Consider the following 6,028-nt stretch of genomic DNA (forward strand, 5'->3'; position numbering starts at 1 on the left):
TGGAGATAGAACACATCCCTGGCATACGCCTTTCCCAATTTTGAATCATGCAGTGTTTCCTTGCTCTGTTCTGATGACTGCTTCTTGGTCTAAGTACAGATTTTGCATTAGAACAATCAAGTGTTCTAGGATTCCCATTCTTCTCAGAGTCAGCCACAGTTTGATATGATCCACACAGTCAAATAAATAGATGGATAGATAGATGATAGATAGATAGATAGATAGATAGATAGATAGATAGATAGATAAAACATAACATTTTAAATTTGTATTTAAAAGGTGAAATTTTCATAAAAAGGTGAAGGGTTATTGATAGTTCTTTTATACCAAAATAAGTTTCTGTTTGCGTCACTGGTTCATGGACAACAAAGCCCTTATGAAACTTAGATAAAAGAGCTCCTTGCACTGTCAGGGTATTTTCTTATTTCAATGCAAAGAATATTTTAAAGTTTAGCCTTGGCCAGAATTTACTACATTAAAGAAGAGATTCAATTATAAGGAGATTGGCTGTTGAAGTGATGCTGCTAATACTTCCTCACTTTCTTTTTTTATCCTTTTTTTTTTAAGCCTCAGATCTTAAAATGTCTTTATATTTTAGAAAATGGATTTCAGGAAAGTGAAAAAGCAATACCAGAGGGAATAAGCGCAGAATTGGTTATAGTCATTCAAGTTTCAGAGTTATATGCTAATGTAAGTATCTGAAAAACATCTCTTAAGGGTTTAAAATAAAATGTACAGCTCATTCTTAATTTTTCATTTTCCTGTACAAGGAAGAAAATAATTTGCATTTCTGAAATTCCTAAAAACTTTTTCGTTGAGTAATTTAATTGCACTGCAGTTTACCTTTGATCTAATCCCTTCTTTCATAAACATGGTCAAAAGTATTACAAAAGTCCACTGTTGAAACAGGGTGTTGCACATTGAATATTGTATAATGTATTCCACCAATGCATAATAATCACCTCCTCTGTTCACAATTTCTTCAATGTTGGATTCAAGAGCATATATGTTTAAATTTCACTATATATGCCTCCAGAAGCTCGATAAATTTGGAGAAAGGATGAAAATTATACAAGTGTTCAGGTCTTTCATTCATAGGGTCCCTATGAGTTGCCTACGACTCGACGACACTTAACAACAACAACAACGAGAGAGTTCTGCTGGCCTAGTGTATAAAAAGTTATGCTACCAAGTCAAAAGTTGGTGATTTTAATCTGCGGCCCTCAGGCCTGGTTTTAATTGGTTTTGGTCAAACACTCTTCTAATTGATATAGCACTGGTCTGTCCATTTGCTGTACAGAGGTAACCAACTCACGGTTGCTGTGATGCTAAACACTGTGACATTGATGTGTCAAATGTGATACTGGTTACTCGTGGTGGACAGTGTTTGGTGGAGCTCCCCGATTAAAACAAGCTTGGAAGCAGAAGTGGTATTCACTTCCGAAATAGCTTGTCTCTGGAAACTCTATAAACTTGGAGAAATGATGACATTTATACAAGTGTTTAAGTCTCTCATTCATGGGGTCACTATGAGTCATCTATGACTTGATGGCACTTAACAACACAACAACAACAATGATCCTTTAATATCACAATGGTGGGTATGGATCTATTATGGCAAAATTACATAGAGTTTTTTAAAACTATCAAGTATTTGTAGCTCTGGAGGTCCAGTGGTAAGAATCCATGCTACCATCCCAAAGGCATGTAGTTTGAATCCACCAGCTGCTCTATGGGAGAAAGATTGGAAATCTTCTCCCATGCAATTTACTGGTGCTGAAAACCCATGGGAAGATCAGCTAGTTTTTGGTTCTGGATCTACAGCACACAGTAACAATCAAGTATCTCCAGAGTAATATGATCCTTAACATCAAGAAGAAAAAAATTCCTCAGCACTGTACCCATAAGGAACACCAGGATAGATGAAGAAAAGATTGAAGTTGTAAACTATTTCATCTTATTTGGATCCACAATCAACACCATTGGTACCAGGAGATGAGGAGATGGACTGCACTGGGCAAGTCTTCTGGCAGGGACTTCTCCAAATTACTGAAGAACAATGTCAGTTTGGAGACTAAGGCGCACCTGATTCAGTCTATGGTCTTTTCAATCACTTCCTATGCATCTCAAAGCTGGACAATGAATAAGGATGACACAAGAAGAACTGATGCCTTAGCACTGTGTTATTGGAGAAGAGTACTGAACATCTCATAGACAGCCAAAAGAACAAACAAATGTGTCCTGGAGAAGGTGAAGCCAGAGTGTTTCTTAGAGGCAAAGATGGCAAAACTTTGTCTCACATACTTTGTGGATGGAAAGGTGGAGGATCAGCAAGAGAGGAAAAGTCTCAAAGAGATGATTGACACAGTGACTGCAGCAATAGGCTCATGTGTGTCAGAGATCACGAGGATGGTAAAAGATTGAACAGAATTCAAATCTATTGCTCGTAAGGTCACTATGAGTCATGTTTGGCTCAATGACACCTAGAAACAACAATCAAGTATTAACTTTCTCTCAAGTGATCCAGCTGTCTTTGGCAGAAGGCAAGGGTGTCAACATTTTCATTGATAGCATTTAACAAGCATTTTAGACTTGGAAATCTGTTGGCAACACTTTCAACTTCAAATTTTTCATGTAAAGGGGTCATGCCATATCATCATGGACCACAAAAATTTTAGCATTATTTTTATTTGTGGTGTTAAATGCCGTATATGAACAAAAACTCTGAACGCTGTTCTGTCCTGCATCTTCCTCACACTTCCTGACACACAAGAGCCCATTGTAGCAGTCACCATGTCAATCCACCTGGTTAGGGTCTTAGTGCAGGGTTTGTGTGTGTTTCACACTTTCCGTCATTGACATTATGTTTCATACAATCATTCCCATACACTATGTTTTAGAAAAGTAATCACCATTGAACTATGCCCACCATTACCCTTGTCTTTTCCCATTTCCTTTACCCCCTCCCTCTATTTATACAATTGTGCAACCTGTGCAACCCTGTGATTTTGTCTTTACACATCCTCACCCTTCTGTTTCCACTCCATCCATCCTTGGACTCCCATACACATTTTACTAGTTATCCTTCTATTTTTACAATAATGGTCTTATGCAGTATTTATCTTTACAAAACTGGGTAAGTTCACTCAGCATAATCCTATCCAGTCTCTCCCAAGTTATATAATATTTTTCAAAATTGTTGCTTCTGAGTGAGTACTGCATAGTATTCCATCATGTGACTGTATTGCAATTTCTCAATCCATTCAGCTGTGGTTGGACATTTGTGCTGTTTCCATGTTCTAATAATGATGAGTAATGCTTCTATGAACATCGGTGTACAGTGGACCACAAATTTTGTTGTGCTACCAAATGTTTTAAGAGCGTATACTTCTTCTTCCTCCATTCTCTATTTTCTTCTTTCACAAGGAGCACTTCCCCCACGCCCAGCATCCATTCTATATGGCACAGTTGAATGTCCATTCAGATTACAGATTGGTTTAGCAGATATATCTTCCTATTTCAAATTCCATAACATTTTGAATGACCTCACCAACATCAAAAAGTTGAGGATAAATTCCAACACTTTGTTCTTGTGTGAGTGGTATCTTTCACACCTTTTAATGTCATAATTCTGTTTAAAAGTGACAGTAAAAGCACAGTCAATAATTTTATCACTGTCATATGTTCCAAAGTCTATCTTACAAATGCTGTCATACTTTAATTCTATTGTGTCAACAGCATCGAGAGTATAATGGGCAGCACAGTCATTGAAGGAACTCCCAGTGGGAAATGGCAGATCTGTGGCTCAACCATTCTTTTTATTATCTTGTTTGAACAGGCTTCCAACTGTCCACAGATTTCTATCACTGTTTACCCCAGGCTTGATCCAGTTCAGAACATATTTTCTGACTTGTCAGTGTGCTTCCACAGCTTCTTGAAAATCACTCCAAATCCCTTTACTACTGCTTTCTTTTCTTCACTTGTGTTCTTCAAGCAGCTGTTTGCCCATTTTGTGTGTGTGTGTGTGTGTGTGTGTGTGTGTGTGTGTGTGTGTGTGAGAGAGAGAGAGAGACAGAGAGAGAGACAGAGAGAGAGACAGAGAGAGAATATGAATATGTGCATCCACACTTGTCTTTTGGGAAATACACTGTTTGGATAAAGATCATATGTTTGCACTTTGAGGGAAGATCTTTTTGAACTTCTGATCCTTTCTTTTTTGTTTTGTGGTGCTCCCTCTCTGTCTCCATCACCATCTTCTTTATCATCTTTTTCTTTCTTTTCCAGTACTTCTTTTTCCCACTTGTATTGCTACCTCATCATCTGAGGCTCTTGGTTCTCTATCAGCTTTGTATTGACCTGCAGGAGACCCTTTCCTATTCTTTTCCGTCTGCCTTTTTCCCTTGGCTGCCTCCTCATTCCAAGAATGAGCTTCTTCTGACCTTGCTGCATCCATCATCCCCTTGATGTTGCCTGAGAAAGTAACCCCCATTCCCTTTCATCCCAGATTTAGTTTTTTCTCCTTTTCTCCAATTCTTTTGAAACATGTGATCAGAATATTAATGTAAGTAAGTAACTGGACTCTTATGTACTGTGTGCACTGTAGAAAAGATGGAAAATCAGTTTTGTTCATTCCATCTTGATTTCTGTATTGGAGTTATTTTTCAAATTTTTCTGAAAATATTTTGTACTATTTTACTTCTGTGAAATGGGCTACACTCTCAGTTCCTATCACAATATAGAAATATGAGAAGAAATGGTACCATTCTGTGATTTAAATTATTCCCCCCACCCCCAACTTAAACTTTGAATTATCTCATGGGGGAAAGAATTTCTGCATCAAGATTTTTTAAAATGAAGAAAAATATATAAAACTCAACTTCAGTGATAATGGGGGGAAATAGAAAAAGCTGTTTAGTCACAAAAGCAGGCAAGCAGGACTGAGAGAAAGATAGATGCAGCCTTCATGAAGACCACCAAGGAAACAAGGGTTAGAAGTTGAAAAGACACAAGACCCTTCCTCCAAAAGCCAACAGGAAGAGTCTCTTCTAGCCTGGCCAGGGATATGCATCGCTTAAGCATGGAGTTCTGGTGACTTAGTGGTAAGAAGCTGTGCTGCCAACACAAAGGCACATGATTTGAATCCACCAGCTTCTCCCTAGGAGAAAGATGGGCAATCTCCTCCCTTATTATTTACAGTCTTTGAAAACTCACTGGAAGGTCAACTATTAGTTGGCTCTGGCTAGACAGCACGTAACAACAATAGCAACATCCTCATCAACTGTGAGAATAAACTACTGTTTGTTAAATACCACTTGTGGACTTTCTGTTACAGTAGTAATGGAGAAACCATGACAATTGTCCGTTGAAAATAGATGTCGAGTGAACTGGGGCAGGGAGGGGGTGGTAGGGAAGAAACTGTACAACAGTAAGAGAATCTTTTTAAAAGAGAAAGGGGATTCGGGGCAGGGAATTAATGGAGGAAAACATGGAACAATCAATGCATGGAAATCCAAGTTTTCTTTAAACTTTCATTAAAATATCAATTAAACACACACACACACACACACACACACACACACACACACACAGAGAGAAAATAGATGTAAGAGAGAAAAACCAAAGCCCAGCATTTCTAAATTCTATTCCAATCCAGCTTGAAAGTAAGCTATTTATTTACAAATGGTAATGAAACAATTCTATGGGGGAAAAATAGCTCCTCTTTAAAAGGATATTTCATTTATTTTAATATCCATTCACACTGCCTTTGTGTGAGAGAAAAAGATAGGAAACATCATACTTGGAACAATTGAGTTTTGTTTTGATTCTTTTTTTTTTTTTAACCCATGAAAAACAAAATTAACAGTGGAAGTCTGAACTCTAAAACTATTTTCTTTTTCCTTCCTTATGCTTTAGAGGATCATCCGAAAAAGAGGAAGATCCTTTAAGGGGCTTAATTGACACAGACAACAACAACAGCAGGTATTAAAAGGACAGCACAGATTCAACAATGTTCTGTTATACATAGGGC

The 6,028-nt window shown here is 37.7% G+C and overlaps 1 pseudogene; it reads right to left on the reverse strand.

The window, feature by feature from the left end:
* Nucleotides 1–3,406: 3,406 nt before the first annotated feature.
* LOC102854912 lies at nt 3,407–4,453 on the reverse strand (annotated as a pseudogene).
* Nucleotides 4,454–6,028: the final 1,575 nt, after the last annotated feature.

The sequence above is a fragment of the Elephantulus edwardii genome, unplaced genomic scaffold (genome assembly GCF_000299155.1).
Source record: "Elephantulus edwardii isolate Elephantulus edwardi_28Jun2011 unplaced genomic scaffold, EleEdw1.0 scaffold00042, whole genome shotgun sequence".
NCBI classification, from domain to species: domain Eukaryota; kingdom Metazoa; phylum Chordata; class Mammalia; order Macroscelidea; family Macroscelididae; genus Elephantulus; species Elephantulus edwardii.